Raw genomic sequence first — 17,398 nt, 5'->3', positions numbered from 1 at the left:
AGAGGAAGCCCCCAGCATAGTTCCATTTTGCTGTTCCCTGAATTTTGCATATGATTTTTCTTAAAGAGAACATTCTGCTAGAGGAAGGAGAGAGGGAGAGAAAGGAGAGAGAGGGGAATGAGAGAGACAGAGAGAAAACCAGTGTACTAGATGATCTTCATCTTTCCTTGCAGTATTAAAAATCCTCCATCAAGTGTGCTTCTTCCCCATAGGTTTCCACCAGGGGGTGGTATTGTATCAGATTCAGATAAACTGGTAAATTTGAAAATTGAGAAATGACTAGAAATGAAAAATGGATCCCAGCTGTGTGGAGTGAGTGTGCGATTCTTTTAAGGTTTGGGAGTTTATATGCCTCAAATGTGACTGTTCTCTTCAAAGTATTTGAGAAACACACAAGCGGGTTGACAACACGCACGCGTGCGTGTGCTCATCACAGTCTGTGAGAAGTAATGTTATGGTAAAATGGCATTTGAAAGAGAGGACGTAGAATGTTTAATGGTTAACATGAAGATCAAGACTGCTGCTCAAGGTAGGTTTGGTTCGGTTGTGTTTACGGCGCTGTTGAGTGCCCTCATTTGCTCCTTATGCCCAGGTTTAGACCCTGCGGTATTTCCGTTTCAGATACACAGGCTCACGCTCTGTGCTGCTCTACTTGCTACTCTATGTCAGTCTGCATTTTATTTTTCTAGTTCAACTGGAAGACCCAAAGATTGAGGGCTTCTTGAGAAAATGGTCGTGGCTCCATGCCCTGATTTCATTTTCACTAATTGCTAAATGTTTGCTCCCCGTGTCTCCTAGAGGTTTATTCATTTTGGTCAGCAGCTAGCTGCCAGCCTGGGCGGCACACTAGAATCACCTGGGAAGTTTTGGAAAAAATACTGATTTGCAGCCTGCTATGTTAAATTAGAATCTCTGGAGGGTGGTGTGGGACCCCCGCGTTGGCATTTGCTCAAACCTGCCCACAGAGTGCGAGCCCACAACGGCAGCTGAGAACTCTGGAGCACTCTTCCCTCCTTTCCTCCTGGGACTCCAGAGCCACCGTAACCCCTACCTGTGCCTGCCTTCTCCGTCATCTCAGGGCGTTGAGCTAGGAGGGATGTGCTCACGTGAGTGGTGCATCCTTTGGCGCTTCTGGGCAAGGTGGCCTGTGGAATTAGCCACCTCCCAGAGTGGCTCCCTAGAAATGCTGGGAATAACCTTGCTGGCTGCAGGTCAGCTGCCCAGAGTCAGCTGCCTTTGTCTGAAAGATGAGACACTGAATATACACATGGGTGATGGCCAGGCTATATATAAAAATAGAACTCTGACCCCCAACCTGTGGCCGCAGGTTCAGGAAACCAACTCCCTTATCCACAATAACCAGCCCAGGGAGCCTGCCTGCTATGGGTCGGACTCGCAGGAAGCCGTCTCTAGTAACAATCCAGAAAGCTGACTGATCATTTCTTTTTTTTTTTAATTTTAAGATTTTATTTATTTATTCATGAGAGACACACACAGAGAGAGGCAGAGACACAGGCTCAGAGAGCAGCAGCCTCCATGCAGGGAGCCCCAGGTGGGACTCCACCCCGGGAATCCAGGATCACGCCCTGGGCCGAAGGGAGGAGCATAACTGCTTAGCCACCCCGGCGTCCCTAACCAATCATTTCTGAAGCAATTGGCCCCAAATGGCCAGGACTTGGTTGATAGCTGACAGCTTCCCTAATTTTGGGCCCATTTCCAACTTAGGACCAACTAGAGACGGCACGTACGCACCCCCCTAACCAATCACCCGGATGCCTCCCTTCTACTTAGCTCACTCACAGACTCCACTTAGGGCATACCTAAAGCCTTGTCTTTTTTTTTTTTCCCTTCTTCTGCAGCTGCCCCACTCTTCTCCCAGTCTTGGAGTCATGGTGGCCGACTCCCTGGCTCTAGCAAACTCTGGATAAGTCGTCATTGTTTTTCTCATTTTGAGGTCTTCATTTCCACAAAGATTTCCTGTTTCTGTAGGTTGTTGTCCTCCTTGGTGATCTGTGCCAAGGCCAGAGAATGGAGTACTCCCTCCCCGCCCCACCCCTCCTCGCTCCGTTTTCTATTACAGACCTTTTTAAATGTTTTTCTGAACATGGAGAACAACCAATTTCCTTCTTAAAATCTCTGCTTTCAGGCATCTGACATTTGTGGCTGAGCTCAGGCCTGCTGTGCCTCTGACCCAGAGGGACACGGCAGCCTGGAGGGAAAGGGCCTTGCCAGCTGGGGGCTTCTTCAGAAGGCAGAGGTTATGTTCATACTTTTAGGCTTATATTCACTCAGGAAGAAGCTAAGCAGAAAGACCACAGCCCAGTAGGACACCGTTGTATAGAAGAAAGGCTATTTTCAAAAATGACATATTCTTCTTTTTATTGAAAAGATGCGTTCAAGCCAATTGATATTTGAACCAATTTTTCTCAATCCACTAAGAGCTTTTAGAGAAAGGGAAGAAAATAACGGTGGGATCTCCTCTGAGAGTTGCAGTTCTGTAGGGGAAAAACCTGTGCCAGGACTCTCCGAACTTGTCAGATTTTGAAATGAATGTAGCACTCTCAGTATTTTTTCTTGGTTCCTCTCATCTTTCTTCTAGAGAGTGTGAACGATGGAGACACATTTGAAACCTGTTTCCTCTGGGGATCATTCACTCCGGAAAAGCCGATTGAGATGTTTAAGTGGTCCCTTTCTTCTTGAAGAATCTCAGCAGTTTGCTACCAGGCCCGGGGGCTTTATTATCCTAAGTGACTTTGCTGCCTATAAATTACAGCCCTAAGTAGCCAAAGGGAAGGAGTTAACCAGATCTCTGAAAGAATGTAACCAACGTTTCTTCAATTATTAGCAGAACAATTGACTTCCATCTGCTCAGGGCACCTGCCCACCTGGCCTGTAGCCACGCTACCCATGATGCCACCACTCAGAGCCTTGAATTACAATTTTTACCCTGATGTAAGTTCTAGGATAGCAGTCTACCCTCAAATTTTGTATGTATCCTAGTATTTCCCTGCCTTACAGACCCGAGTGGTCTGGCAATGGACCTCAGCCAGTGTTGCAAATACTCCAAATGGTTTGCCCGCTGTGCCCAAACCCATTTTCTTGGGAAATCTGCTCAGATCCGGGGGCTCACTCTCGGGGAGCAGTATCCCCCATGCCCTGCCTCTTTGGTCACAGCTTATTGGATCAGAGGAAACCACCCGTTAGGTTTAGGTTCAGTTGCAAGTGAGAGAAACTCCCCCAAACAGTTGCTTAAACCAGATGGGCACGCATCTCTCCGTCCCGTAAAAGAAGCTTTGGATGTGGGCAGTCCAGCGCTGCTGCGGGGACTCCATCAGTCACCTGAGCTCTTCTGGTTCACACTCTTCTACCTCAAGGGTGTGGCTCTTGCGCTCTTGGCCCACAGGTCATCACGTCCAACCCCAAGGGAATGTCTCAGGAGACTCATGCCGACACTTTGGCTTATGTCTCACGGCTTGGGATTTAGCCTCAGGCCTACACTGAGCTTCAAGGGAAGCTGGAAATGTAGTCTTTTGGCTTGGTGACCCTGTGGAGGTTAAGGTTTTAGCAGACTTTGCTGGAAGTATCCAACTATAAACTGGGCGAAGCCAGTTAGAGTCTCCAGACTTTATACCAAGGGATTCTAAAACCGGTTCCAGGTGATGGCAGGCTCTGAAGACATGTAGGCTTGGGCCTACAGTTCATGTTGTTCAGGTTTTCACAGGGGGAGCCAGGCAAAGAGAGGAGGCAGAGAAGAGAAGGGAAGGAAGCCCAAGGGGCCATGAACTTCTAGGGAAGCATCGACAATGATCTCGGGTCCTGACCCAGTCCCAGTTTCTCATGAGGTCTGATGGGACAGTCAATTCTGCATTCCTCAGAAACGCCACATTTTAAAAAACTGCTTTTTGAAAAATCATGTATTAAGGAGGGAGAATGGATGAAGACTGGAGAGTTTCAGATTTCCCCCAAAGAAGTTATCTTTCCTACAGTAATTTCAATTAGAAGGATGCTTTTTATAGCCCTAAGACTAACATCTAAACATCATGGGACAAGTCTAGCATTTGGTGGCTTTTAGCTTTTGTTTAAAAATCTTGTCCATTCTTATTACCTATCGGGAACATTTGGTATATCCTTATCTCCTTTACCTTTGTTATCACCTATTGTTAGGGTAAACAAAGTCAAAACTACCCAAACAAAGCTCTTGTGTCGCTCAGGCAACAGTTTTTCTTATACACTAGCTGCTGAGTACGTTATTAGTTCCTGGTCAAGCTCTCGTTGTAACCAATGGTGTTCTCAGTAATGCAGATTATATTCTTTAACTACTAGACTCGAGTTATGGCCAATTTGTATGGCAAAAGCTCATGCTGTAGGAGTAATGCCTGCATTTAATTTCCTGTCCACGGATTCCACGGGGGAAATACTTCATCATAATCCTCCTTTCTCCTTGAGCCCATTAGATTAGATTTTCTCCTTTCAATCAAAAACACACTTGTAAGTCAGCTTATAAAAAACAAGTGGATCCTTGAGATGGGAAAACAGATTCCAACTATTCACTAGACCAACGGTTGGCAAACTGCTTCTGTAAAGGGCCCAGTAGTAAAGATTTTAGGTTTTGCAGACCATACAGTCTCTGTTGCAACCACTCAACTGTGCCACTATAGTGCGAGAGCAGTGAGATATTTTGTAAACAATGGTCATGGCTGTGTTCCAATAAAACTTTATTTACAAAAATAGGCAAAGGGTCAGATTTGGCATCAGGGCTAGAGCTTGCCCTGCCCTAAACTATAACCTTCATGTAGGCAGAAATATGTCTGATTCATTTAACATTTTCTATTCAACTCCAAACACGAAGCCTGGTACTAGATAAACATTTGTTGAATCACTGGGTGAGTAAACTATCAATGTGGCATTAGTAGACAGATTATCTCAGCTTAAATTTGAAAAAAAATACTACTAAGCCTCATTCAACAAGCTCTTTTGTTTGCTTTCTAATTGATTTTCCTTAAAGACTGTGAAAGTATATCTACTGCTAGTATCTCGCAGCTTATGTACCACAGAGAACACAGTCACGGCCTGGATTCTGAGGCAACTGGATGATTTAAGCAGCCAGAAGGCATAGGACAAAGCAAATTTTCTTAGAAGCAGAGTCTTTACGTCAGTGCTCTCATCTAGGCCTGCACATCCCACTGGCATTATTCTACTAGGCTGGGCCCAGGAAGGAACGTAAGACTGTCCTCTGGTAAGGGAATGGATGAAAGCTATGTCCTTTCCCTGCTTTTGTGATCTCTGCAGCCTCTAGCCTGTTGTGCCTGGGATTTTTTTCCTACTAAGAGAGGAATAAGAGAAAAATTTTTAAAAAATGGGCCTAGTGTCAGGAAACTGTATTGGCAGAAAGCCTTCTGGGCAAGCTCAATACCTTGTCTCAGCTTGGCCCATCCCACCTTGACCCCCAAGTCCCGCTGTCTGCCTTGCCCGCTGATGGCACCCTTAGTGTGTCTGGTCTTCTCCCATGGTTTGCCTTACTTTTGCACCCACTCAAATGTGAGTTAGCTTCCCTGAACAAAATTCTATTTGACCGTCTGGACCAGAGGTCTTCAACCCTGACTGTGCATGGGAAAAAACAAAACAAAACAAAACAAGAATTTGATAACCTATGCCTACCCACAGACCAACAGAATTAGCAGCTCTTGGGTGGGGATAGCAGGCATCAAAATTTTAAAAAGTATCCCCCACCCTCATCTTGGTGATTTTAATGTGTAACCAGGATTAAGACACACTGATCTAGATTTCCAATACTGGCTGTGCATCACAATCACCTGGGAACTTATATTCATTCAATCATGGGAGACAGAGAACACACATACATACCCTAATGTACAGAGGTATTACATGCTACACAGAAAATTTTTTATTATATTTATTTTTTCAATTTTTATTTTTTTAAAAAATTTTAAACAGGGAGGATTAAAGGCTACTGTTTTATACAGAGTGGTGTGATTAGGCCTTTCTGAGCAGGTGGCTCTTGACTGGAAGCCTAAGGAAAGTGAGGGAATTACAATCCACGTGAATATCTGGGAGAAGAATATTCTAGACAGAGGGAAGAACAGGTGAAAAGGTCCTGAGTGGAGCGTGGGAGAAGTGGAGTGTGCTTGGCCTGTATAAGGTACTGCAAGGGGGCCAGTGTGTCTGGGTGCAATGAGCAAGAAGGGGAGTGGGAATAAATTAGGTCAGAGGTCAGGTCAGATTGTTTAGGACTGGGGGCCAGGATGAGGATTTCAGATTTTGTACTAAGTGCCATGGGAAACTATCAGAGGGTTGAGAATAAGGGAATACCATGATCTGATTTTACTCTGGTTGCTGTGTGGAGAAGAAACCAAATGGAAAGCCGAGAAAGCAAAAAGGGAGACAGTACTGAGAGAGGCATTGCAATGATCTGGGGAAAGAGGAGGGTAGCTTGGACGAGGGTGGTGGAAGGAGTAAGAAGTGGCTGGATTCTGCATATATATATATAAATGGGATTGGCTAATGGATCTTGGAGGATGTGAAAATCAAAGAGGAGGTAAAGCTAACTCCAAGGTTTGTGGTCTGAGCATCTGGATGAACAGAGCTGCTATGCTCTGAGAGGGAGAACACTGATGGGGAAGGTTTAGTTGGAGGGTGGAAAGTATAAAAAATCAGAAGCGTTGGGCGTGTTCAATTATTAGACACCCAAGGGGAGATGTCGAGGATGCAGTTGGATGTATGAGCCTGGAGTTTAGGGACAGGCCCAGAATGGAAGTGCAAACTTGGGAGTGACCAGCATATTTAAAACTATGGTAGTTGATGACTATGGTAGAAATGACTTAAAAATAAAAGGAGATACTTGAGGGGAGAGAAAGAAACTAACATTGATTAAGCACCTACTATAGACCAGGTGCTTTTTACATGTACTAACTCTTTAACATTTTACAAGTTAGAGATATTACACTTCCCATTTTATACCTGGAAGGATTAAAGTTCAAAATTTAAATAACATGTCCAAGTTCACACAGTTAGCAAATGGTCAGAATTTGATCTGGTTTTACCTGGTTCTGAAGCCCATACACTTTCACTGTCCCTCCCTCCCTTCCTTCCTTCTTCTCCTCTTTTCTTTCTTCTTCTCCTCTTTCCTTCCTTCCTTCCTTCCTTCCTTCCTTCCTTCCTTCCTTCCTTCCTTCCTTCCTTCCTTCTTCCCTCCCTCATGCCTCCCACCTCCCTTCCTTTCTTCCTTCCTTTCTGAGGTATAATTTATATATAGGAAGGCATATAAAACATAGTTGTATAGTTTACAAAATACACATATACTTAATTATCACTCAGATGAAGATATAGAATATTTACAATACCTCAGAAGGTTCTCTCATGCTCCTCCCACTTTACATCTCTCCAAAGGTAACCACTTGTGACAGTTAATTTAGTAGTCACCAAAATGGGATGCCCATTATATCTGGGTATGTCTGTGACAGTGTTCCTGGAAGAGATTATAGTGTGAATCAGTAGTCTCAATGAAGTAGATTGCCCTCCCCAGTGGGTGGATATCATCCAATCCACAGAGGGCCTGAGAGAAACAACAAGGTACACGAAGGGAAGACTTGCCCTCCATCTCTCTCTTTCTCTCTCTCTGCCTGACTACTGGAGCTGGGACATCAGTCTTCTCCTACCCTTGGTGCTCCTGGTTCTCAGGCCTTCAGACTGCGGCTGGAATCTACACCACTGGCTCCTAGGTCTTCAAACCACGCCACTGGCTTTTTGGGTCTTTACCTGGCACAGTGAAGACTGTGGGACTTTTCAAGCTCCACAATCGTATGAGCCGGTAGTCAGAGTAGGAGCTTTTGGAGGTCAGGTGATCAAGGGAGTATTAGCTCAGGTCTGTCTCACAGTGGGCCCAGTAGATCCCCAAACCCACCGCATGATTATCTCTCCAGTTCTGGAATGTGTTAATTGGAATAGATCGACTCAGCAGCTGGCAGAGTTCCACGCTGGTTTGCTGACCTATGGAGGGCTATTATGGTGGAAAGGGTCAAGTGGAAGCCACTAGAACTGCCTCTACCTGGGAAAATAGTAAACCAAAGGCAGTATTACATTTTTGGAGGGATTTCAGAGATAAGAGCCACCATCAAGGACTTGAAAGTTGCAAAGATGGGGATTCCCACCATCTCCTCATAATTTAACTCATCTGTGTGTCCTGTACAGCAGACAGATGGATCTTGGAGAATGACGTGGACTACCCTAAGCTTATTCAGGTGGTGGCTCTGTTGCAGCTGCTGTACCACATATGGTTTCATTGTTTTAGCAAAGAAGTAGGTCCCCTGTTAGTAGTCAATAGTTATGTGACTGTTGAGCTGGCAAATGCTTTTCTCTCTGTCTCTGTCCATAAGGTCTATTAGAAACAGTTACTTGCAGCTGGCAAGGCCAGCAATGCACCTTCACTCTCCTACCTCAGAGGTATATCAACTCTCCAGCCCTATGTCATAATTCAGTTTGCAGGGACCTTGATTGCCTTTCCCTTCCACCAGACATCGTGTTGGTGCATCATATTGATGACATCATGCCGACGGGACCTGGTGATCAAGAAGTAGCAACTTCCCTAGATTTATTGTTAAGACATTTGCGTGTCAGAGGGTGGGTGGTATACACCTGACAAGAATTCAGGGGACCTCTACCTTAGTGAAATTTCTAGGTGTCTAGTAATTGCATGTCACGATATCCCTTTTAGGTGAAGGAAAATGGGGCATCTGGCCCCTCTTAAAACCAAAAAGGAGGCCCAACATCTAGTGGGCCTCTTCAGAATTTGGAGGCAACATATTTCTCATTTGGGTGTATTTCTCTGGCCCATTTACTGAGTGACCTGAAAAGCTACTAGTTTTGAGTGGGTCTAAAAACAAGAGAAGGCACTGCGACAGGTCCAGGTTGCTGCGTTAAACTGCCCTTGCCACTCAGCCCATACGATCCAGTAGATACGTCGGTGCTTGAAGTGTCTGTGGCATAGGGATGCTCTTTGGAAACTTTGACAGGCTCTTATAGGTAAACACCAGCAGAGGTTCTTAGGATTCTGGAGCAAATCCCTCCCATCCTCTGAAGATAACTGGTCTGCTTTTGAGAAATAGCTCTTGGCTTGCTACTAAGCCTCACTAGGGACTACCAAGTTACCATGAGACCTGAGCTGCCCAACATGAGCTGGGTGTTATCTGACCCCCAACTATAAAGTTGAGCTTACACAGCAGTACTCCATCATCAAACGTAAGTGCAACGTATGCAACTGGATGTTAGCAGATCCTGAAGACATAATTAGGTTACATGAAGAAGTGGCCCAAATGCCTATAGTCCCCACTCCTGCTACACTGCCTTCTCTTTCCCAGCCTGCACCTATGGACTCATGGGGGAGGTGCTTATGATCAGTAGAGGAGACGTTTCAGGCCCAGTTTACAGATGGTTCTGCATGGTATGCAGGCACTACTTGAAAGTAAACAGCTACAGCCCCTTCCTGGTACATTCCTGAAGAAGAGCGGTGAAGAGAAATCCTCCCAGTGGGTAGAACTTTACCTAGTTGTTTGCTTTGCTTGGGAGGAGAAATGGCCAGTTGTGTGATTATCTTCTGATACATGGGCTATGGCTAATGATCTGGTTGAGTGGCTGGGACATTGGAACGTGATTGGAAAATTAGTGGCAAAGACATTTGGGGAAGAGGTATGTGGGTAGACCTCTCTGAATGGGCAAAAAAATGTGAAGATATTTGTGTCCCATGTGCATCGCTTACCAAAGAGTGACCTCAGCAGAGGACGATTTTAAGAGTTGAGTTGATAGGATGACCTGTTTTGTGGATACCAACATGCTTCTTTCTCCAGCCACCACTGTCATTTCCAAATGGGCTCATGAACAGAGTGGCCATGGTGGCAGAGATAGAGGTTATGCACGGGCTCAACAACATGGTCTTCCGATCACCAAAGGCAACCTGACTATGGCTACTGCTGCCAAGGTCAATCTGCCAGCAGCGGAGACCAATACTAAGTCCCTGATATGACACCTGCCACCTGCCACCTGGTGGCAGGTTGAGTACGTTGGACCACTTCCAGCATGAAAGGGGCATGTTTTGTTCTTACTGAAATAGACACTTACTCTGGATATGGATTTGCCTTCACCACACACAATGCTTCTGCCAAAACTACCATCTGTGGACTTACAGGATGCTTTATCCACCGTCATATTATTCTACACAGCATTGCTTCTGATCAAGGAACTCACTTCCGAGCAAAAGAAGTATGGCAATGGGCCCATGCTTATGGAACTCACTGTTCTTATCATGTTTCCCACTCATTCCGAAGCAGCAGAGAAATGGCCTTTTGAAGACTCAGTTATAGTGCTATGTAGGTGGCAATACCTTGCAGAGCTGGGGCAAGCTTCCCAGAAGGCTGTCCTATCTTCTGAATCAGCATCCAGTATATAGTGCTATTTCTCTCATAATCAGGATTCACAGTTCCAGAAATCAAGGGGTGGAAACGGGAATGGCAGTGCTTACTATTACCGTTAGTGACTCAGTAGCAAAATTTTTGTTTCCTCTTCCCATAACTTAGTCTCTGCTTGCCTAGAGGTCTCAGTAGTTCCAGAAGTAGATATAATGATCTTTTTGAACTGGGAGTAAAGACGACCACCCCATCACTTTGGGGTCCTCTGAATCGGCAGGCAAAGAAGGGGGTTATGGTGTTGCCTGTGTGATTGATCCTGGCTATCAAGGGGTGGTGGTGGCAAGAATTGGACTAGTCATCTACCATGGATGGAAGGAAAAGTTTGTTTGAAATATAGGAGATCCTTTAGAGCGTCTCTTACTATTACCATTCTCTGTGACTAAGGTCAGTAGTACAACAACCCAGTCCTGGCAGGACTAGTGGCCCAGACCCTTCAGGAATGAAGGTTTGGGTCACCCCACCAGGTAAAGGACCATGACCAGCTGAGGTGCTTGCTGAAGGCAAAGGGAGTATGGAATGGATACTGGAGGAAGGTAGTTTTATAAATACTGGCTTCAACCACGTGACCAGTTATAGAAATGAGGACTGAAATAGTCACGAGTATGCCACCTTATGTTGTTATGAGTAAAGGTGTGTGTGTGTGTGTGTGTGTGTGTGTGTGTGTACATACTTCTTTTTGCCGCATAGTAATCAATGTTTATGGTTTTGGTTTTGGGGCATTGAGAAAAAAATTTTTTGAATTTTGTCCTTTTTTTCTTTACCTGAGCCTGGGAAAAGTGGAAGGCACTTGAAAAAATGTTTCACAGAAAGTAGTTAAATAAAGGTATGTAATATTTCCAGACTGGTCTTCCGTTTTCCTGATTCATTTGGGATACAATGTAGTAGAATTGCTCAACACTTCTTCCTTTTTATAACGTGCCTTTTTGTCCCGTGGAGTCTTGAAAGCTGAAAACTACATTTCCAAGACTCTCTTAACAGCGTTCCATATGTGATTTAGGCTCTTTGGGACTGGCGCATTTCTATGAAACTTGGATTTGGAACTGAGTAAAATGTGGAAAGAGGCAGGGCCAGAAACATCCACTCCTGCTGGAGCAGATGGTGGCAGAGGCGTCACAGCTCCACATCAGCTACTTCCTGAGTCGGCTGCACCCCATAGCAATAGCAGCTACTTTCCCAACAATGGCAGAGGCGGTTGTGAGCTGTTCTAGGTAGCTCGGTCAGCACCTGCTCCTCTACTTTCCCATGATTTAGGAAGCCACATAATACTGGGAAATAGGTACCTTTCTGCTTTCATGAACTCAAGGGTAGCATCTGTTGTCTGCAACTGAATGTTCTACAGCCACCATGGTGGTGCTGAGAAGCCACCACGGTGCTCTGCACCGCTCAGTCCCCAGGGCCTGGTAGCATGCGGCCCTGTAATCAGGATTAAGTCAGCGGGTAGGTCACATGGGTGGCTCCCAAGCTGAGTGCCTGCGGAGGATGCCCTCTATCCCCTGAGTTTCTGGCCCTCCAATTTCACTTGAAATGCAACTCTGAGGATTTCATTTCCACACCCCTCTCCAAACTGTTGCTGTGTGCCTCACACCCCCGTTGGACCATACATACTGATTTTTAACATGATGGGATTTCCTCTCCGTTCTGGCTCCCTGGGCATGATAGGTTGTGGGAGAGAATCTGCCTGCAGGATGGGGAGGGAAGGTGTGTCAGAGTCTGAAAGGAGAGGAAAAGGAGGCAAAAATATTTAGGAAGCTGTAGCTCCCTAAGCAGATCCCCGGGACTTACAACTTTGTGTGACTGTTACGCAGATCCCAGTTGAGAGTTGGTTCTGATAATGTAGAATTTGGGTGGGAAGCGCTGTGGAGTAGAAGGTGGAAGCCTCTGGGACATCCACACGTATCGGGGCTCTGCTGGAGTTGGAAGTGCCTGTCGACAGAGGTGTGGTGTGCGGAGCGTGGACACGTCGAGGTACATTTTGCTGAGGGTGGGTCGTGCCTTTTCCTGTTAGGGCTAAAGGAAGAGGAGATGCTCGTATGCAGAGATGCGAAGGAGGTATGTGAACAGCGGGCAAGGCATTTGCTAGTTCTTTCATTTGGAAGGACCCAAAGGATAGGGGGATAGGAAGGGAGAAGGGTAACGGGACTACCTCCGCTGTTAGACCAGGCAAGGCCGCTGGAATCTCTCTTCTGACTAACCCAGGGAGGGTTTGGAGGGCTGGTGCCATTCTGTTTTGCTCTTTGTCACTCATGTATTAAATACTTCTGGGCTTCAAGTTGGAATGATTGTAAAGAGCTATTCAGAGACAAGGGAGCCGCCTGCTTGGTCAGCAGAATCCCGGGCTTTTAATGGGAGAAGGCTGTGGGCTGGGATCATTACGAGTATTTTAAAGTTCCAAAGAACAAGCTTATCCACAAAGCATTTCTGCAATCTTTCCTGGGAGAATTGGAAACACTTTCACAACTATCTAATTTTAATCTTTCCAACATCCTTGTGAGGTAGGTAAGAAGATATATTCTTACACTTTTTCCCTTTTTTTTTTTTTTAACAGATCATAAAATTTCATGACAAGTAGTTTCCAAAGAAACCACGTGGGGCCAAAGCGTGAAGCTAGTCAGAGCAGTCTGTCTGCGGAGAGCAGAGCTGCTATTCTTATTGCCGAAGCATTTTGTTTAGTCTGTGCTTTCTTCTTTTTATTCGGCCCTTATGGCTATTGATGGTCTTCCACGTAGTAACGCAGGATTTAGCATTGACCTGTAACATTCAAAGAGTGTTAATTATGAAGGCTTTCCTACAGTTCTGACACCAGACTGCATACAGAATATGTGTTTTTTTTTAATTAAATAATTTATTTTTTGCCAGGTACTTAGAGAGGTTTCAGAGTTGCAGAAAATTTCCCTGATACATGAAGCTGTTGAACCTTAGGAACCGCCTTTTGTTCAGCAACTCAAAAGGCCTTTTCTGGAGCATGAACTGCTAATGAAAGGCAGAATTAAAAAAAAGAAAAAAGAAAAAAAAAAAAGAAGACATTGCTAATCATTCTCTTCCTAACTTCTATTGTCTGAGGAGAGAAATAATTCTATTGATCTGCCCAGCTCAGATTTACCCCCGTCGGTAACAAAGACTTAATTTCCAACAGTGGTGGGTGAATAATAGACGAACAGCCAATTTATCCTGGGATGTTAAAGCCCGAAAGATAATGGAACTTCTCTTTGTTTAACATGGGATTTGAAACAAGCTACACAGAAATAGTTGTATTTCATTAGAGCATGGCGGTCGACAAGATGAAGACTTTTATGTTAAAAAGGGTTTCTCTGCTTTAGAGAGACCTGATGATGACAGATTGTGGATTTAGTTTTGATTTTTATTTATCAGTGACACCTTACGGTATCTCCTTTTCATGTTTAATTTGTTAAAGCAGCTCAGGGCTGGAGGACGCTCGTGAAATCAGCCCCCTTTTGCTTTTAAACCAGAATTAGGCAAAATGAAGGATTTGACTGGTTACAGGCAGTGCCAGTGCTCACCAGTTACAATAACAATCTCACCCTTCTGAAATCGAAGGCTGGCATATGATTGTATTTTGTGGTTCGCGAACTATTTTCATCATTGCCCACCAAACTTAGGAGGACAAAATCAAGATTATCTTGAGAGTTCATCGGCTCTTAAGGGTTTCAAGGAAAAGACACTTTAGACACTTGGCTATCCTATAGCAGTGCTCTGAGGCTATTCCCAGTGCCTTCTGTGAGGCTGCAGCCAAAGCAAGAGGATTTATCCTGAAGCAATTATGCTGCACCATCACCTAATTTTGTGTGAAGAACATGCACAGGTGGGCAATGGCCACTGAATTTTGTTGGATCTCTGCGTTCAAGCCTTATAAAATTCTATCAACTTCTGAGAGGATGAAACCACTGCAGTTTTGGGTAGAAAGGAAAAGCAGAAAAAGGTGTGGGGAAGAGTCCTCTTTCTGCATTCAGAATTTTACATTCAGAAGACGTAGACTCAAGTTTTTTCACTGTCAATATATCTGATGTTTTGTGTTTCACTATTTGGTACTATTTTCATTTTGAGGTCTATAAGGTGGAGGTTTGGGAGTGCCCTGATCTGCATGCATTCTTAGGGTCTATAAAGGTCTTAATCAGGTTCTACCTTGAATCCATCCAAGTGTCTTCTGCTCACAAACCATCAGCAACTCCCCATTGCTCATTAAAGAAAATCCAAAGTGCTCGGCTTGCTCCTTTCCAAACCTGCCCATGACCTCCCCATCTCCAGGACTGGGCGATCCTTTCAGGCAGTTAAGAATAGCATAAGCAAAGGGCTAGAGGCAGGAAAGGGCAGTGGGGGGTTGGGGTATAGCCAGTGGGGGTGCCTGGCTGGATGGGGGGTGCCTGACGTTTGGGTTCCTATACACCCCATCCAGCATGGCAGGGTGCTCGGAACCTGCGGTTGCACACATTTCACTGAGCTCCTCTCTGTGCAAGACACTGGTTACTGCAGGGAGGCAAAAATAAATAATTCACCATCCCCATCCCCGCATCCGCATCCGCCGTGGGACTTAGGCTGGTGAACAATTGCTGCCGAGAGTTAGGTGCTGGGACACCTGGGGGCCAAAGTCAGAGCAATAACCGGAATTTGTTTCCTGGTTTTTATATAACAATTCGCCCCACCGCACCCCACGTGAGAGGCTGAATTAAAGAACCCACAAAGATGTTAAAATAAGAGCCGCAGCTAATAAAAACCTATTCCAGTGATCTCATACTTTGCGGTTGAAGCAACTAATGGGAGCTACACACCCACAGTGTTAGCAAGGCGCGGAAACCGTCCCCCCTTCTTTGTGGTCCAGCTTAGAGCCGCCTTTCTCCTGCCCGCCCTTTGTGAGGGCAGCTCATTCTCCGGCTTCCTGTCCTCCTGGCAACAGCAGCATTCTCGCAGACAGCTTTGTGTCCTCTCCCTGAGCAACCGTCTAAGTCACCAGGGGAGCAGGGGGGTGGGGGGACAGAGGAGGGACACAGATCCAGGCCTCCTCCCTCCCTGCAGATCCTCAGGGGGCCTCTGCTCGGGAACATTCCTTTAGGAGGTGTCGGGGAGGGGGCACGTGTGCTCCCCGATGGCCTTTGTGTCAGGTGCAAGGTCAGATCAAGTGAGCGGGACCTGTGCTGTCCTAGGGGCGGCGGTGGCCCTGGCAGGGAACTCGGGGGCCCCCGTTAAAAGCGGAGGGAGGGGAACTCTGAGAGGAGAGCAGCCTGTGCTTTTCTGGGCCCCAGAGCCGCAGGAATCAGTGGGGCAAGGGAGGAAGGGCACGTTTAGGACCTGCCCGTCAAGGCGGGAAGGAAGAGACTCATTGGTTCCATTGGATCGGGCTGCTTTCCCAGAAATCGTGGAAAGCTTAGAAGGACACTCCCTGGCCTGGGATGACCGTCAAGGAAAAAGGCAGTGAGTGGGCTGGGTGGGCAGCACAGGCCCCAGGTGCGGTTCTCATTGCCCCTCTTAGTCGGGCCAGTGCAGGCCGTGAGCCCAGGCCCCAAGCAAACCCGCCAATGCGAAGGCAAGAGGAATATGACCCAGTGCAGGATGAAAAGCCATGTCCTTTCTGACTTCCAGTGAGCAGTCGTGACACTTGGCATACCCACGGTGGCACTTCCTATGGGGCAGGCACGGGAGTCTCGGTTCTTTACACAGACCCACTTATTTAGTCATTACATAGGAAGCTACTATTATTATCCCCATTTTTTAAAAAAGACTTTATTTATTTATTCATGAGAGACAGAGAGAGAGAGAGAGAGAGAGAGAGAGGCAGAGACCCAGGCAGATGGAGAAGCAGGCTCCCTGCAGGGAGCCCGACGTGGGACTCGATCCCAGGACCTTGGGACCATGACCTGAGCCAAAGGCGGACACTCAACCTCTGAGCCACCCAGGCGCTCCTATCCCTAATTCACAGGTGGGGAAACCGAGGCACGGAAAGGTAAGGTAACTGGTGTAAGGCTACACTGCCAGTGAGTAGTTTAAGGGAAGCCTACCTTACATTAGGGTCTTTTGCTTCTCACTGACTTTTTGGCTTTGTTCCTTAATCCTTCCCGAGACCACGTCTCCTTTACTCTCCGGGGTCCCCTGAGCTGAATGGCATTGCAGCCCGGCTAGTGCTCCCGGGGCGGGAGGGCAGGCAGGCAGGCAGGAGTCATGGGAAGAAGAGAACAGCTGGCCATGGGGCTCCTGAACTTTTGAATTCTGAAGCCCCTTTGTTAAAACTTAAAACTTTCGGGATCCCTGGGTGGCGCAGCGGTTTGGCACCTGCCTTTGGCCCGGGGCGCGATCCTGGAGACCCGGGATCGAATCCCACGTCGGGCTCCCGGTGCATGGACCCTGCTTCTCCCTCTGCCTGTGTCTCTGCCTCTCTCTCTCTCTCTGTGTGACTATCATAAATAAATAAAAATTAAAAAAAAAAAAAACTTAAAACCTTCTTAGTAAGTGTACTTAGAGGCTTGAGGGGGAATATTTGCACCCACAGATACATGGTCACCTTGAAACAACCACTCCCTACATCCCACCCCTGAGCCTCAACCAATTTCCATGGCTGGGGGACCTCTGTGCCAAGACTGCTAACAGTTTAACCGTGGACCACCTGAAACAGGTTAAAATAAAGATTGGGGGGGCTCACCTCTGTTAATCTCTGGAGGTGGGGCTTCTGACCTACATTTAAGCAGCTCCCCAGGTGGTTCTCACACCCTTGAGTCTGAGAATCCCTGCATCATGATCTGAAAATAATGCAGTTTGTATGCTTTCTCCAGGGCTAGAGCCGTAATGTGATGAGAAAGTAAAATGGCTTTTGACCTCGGGATTTTTAATATATTCACAAGCTAAGTTGAAATGACAGAGCCTGGAGATTTTTGCCTTTGGGCATGCTGAGCTTCACTTTATCCTGTCAGTTCCCT

General features: G+C 46.3%; 1 protein-coding gene across 1 annotated transcript in view; it reads left to right on the top strand.

Annotated features, from left to right (window-relative positions):
- Positions 1-286: 286 nt before the first annotated feature.
- METTL24 (methyltransferase like 24) overlaps positions 287-17,398 on the top strand; it is a 123,238-nt gene continuing 106,126 nt past the window's right edge. Inside the window, exon 1 of the mRNA XM_072738828.1 lies at positions 287-529. The gene's annotated coding sequence lies outside the window, so the exon portion shown is untranslated. The remainder of the gene's footprint in view (positions 530-17,398) is intronic.

The sequence above is a fragment of the Vulpes vulpes genome, chromosome 1 (assembly GCF_048418805.1).
Source record: "Vulpes vulpes isolate BD-2025 chromosome 1, VulVul3, whole genome shotgun sequence".
NCBI classification, from domain to species: domain Eukaryota; kingdom Metazoa; phylum Chordata; class Mammalia; order Carnivora; family Canidae; genus Vulpes; species Vulpes vulpes.
This window is presented reverse-complemented; position numbering and strand designations above follow the sequence as displayed.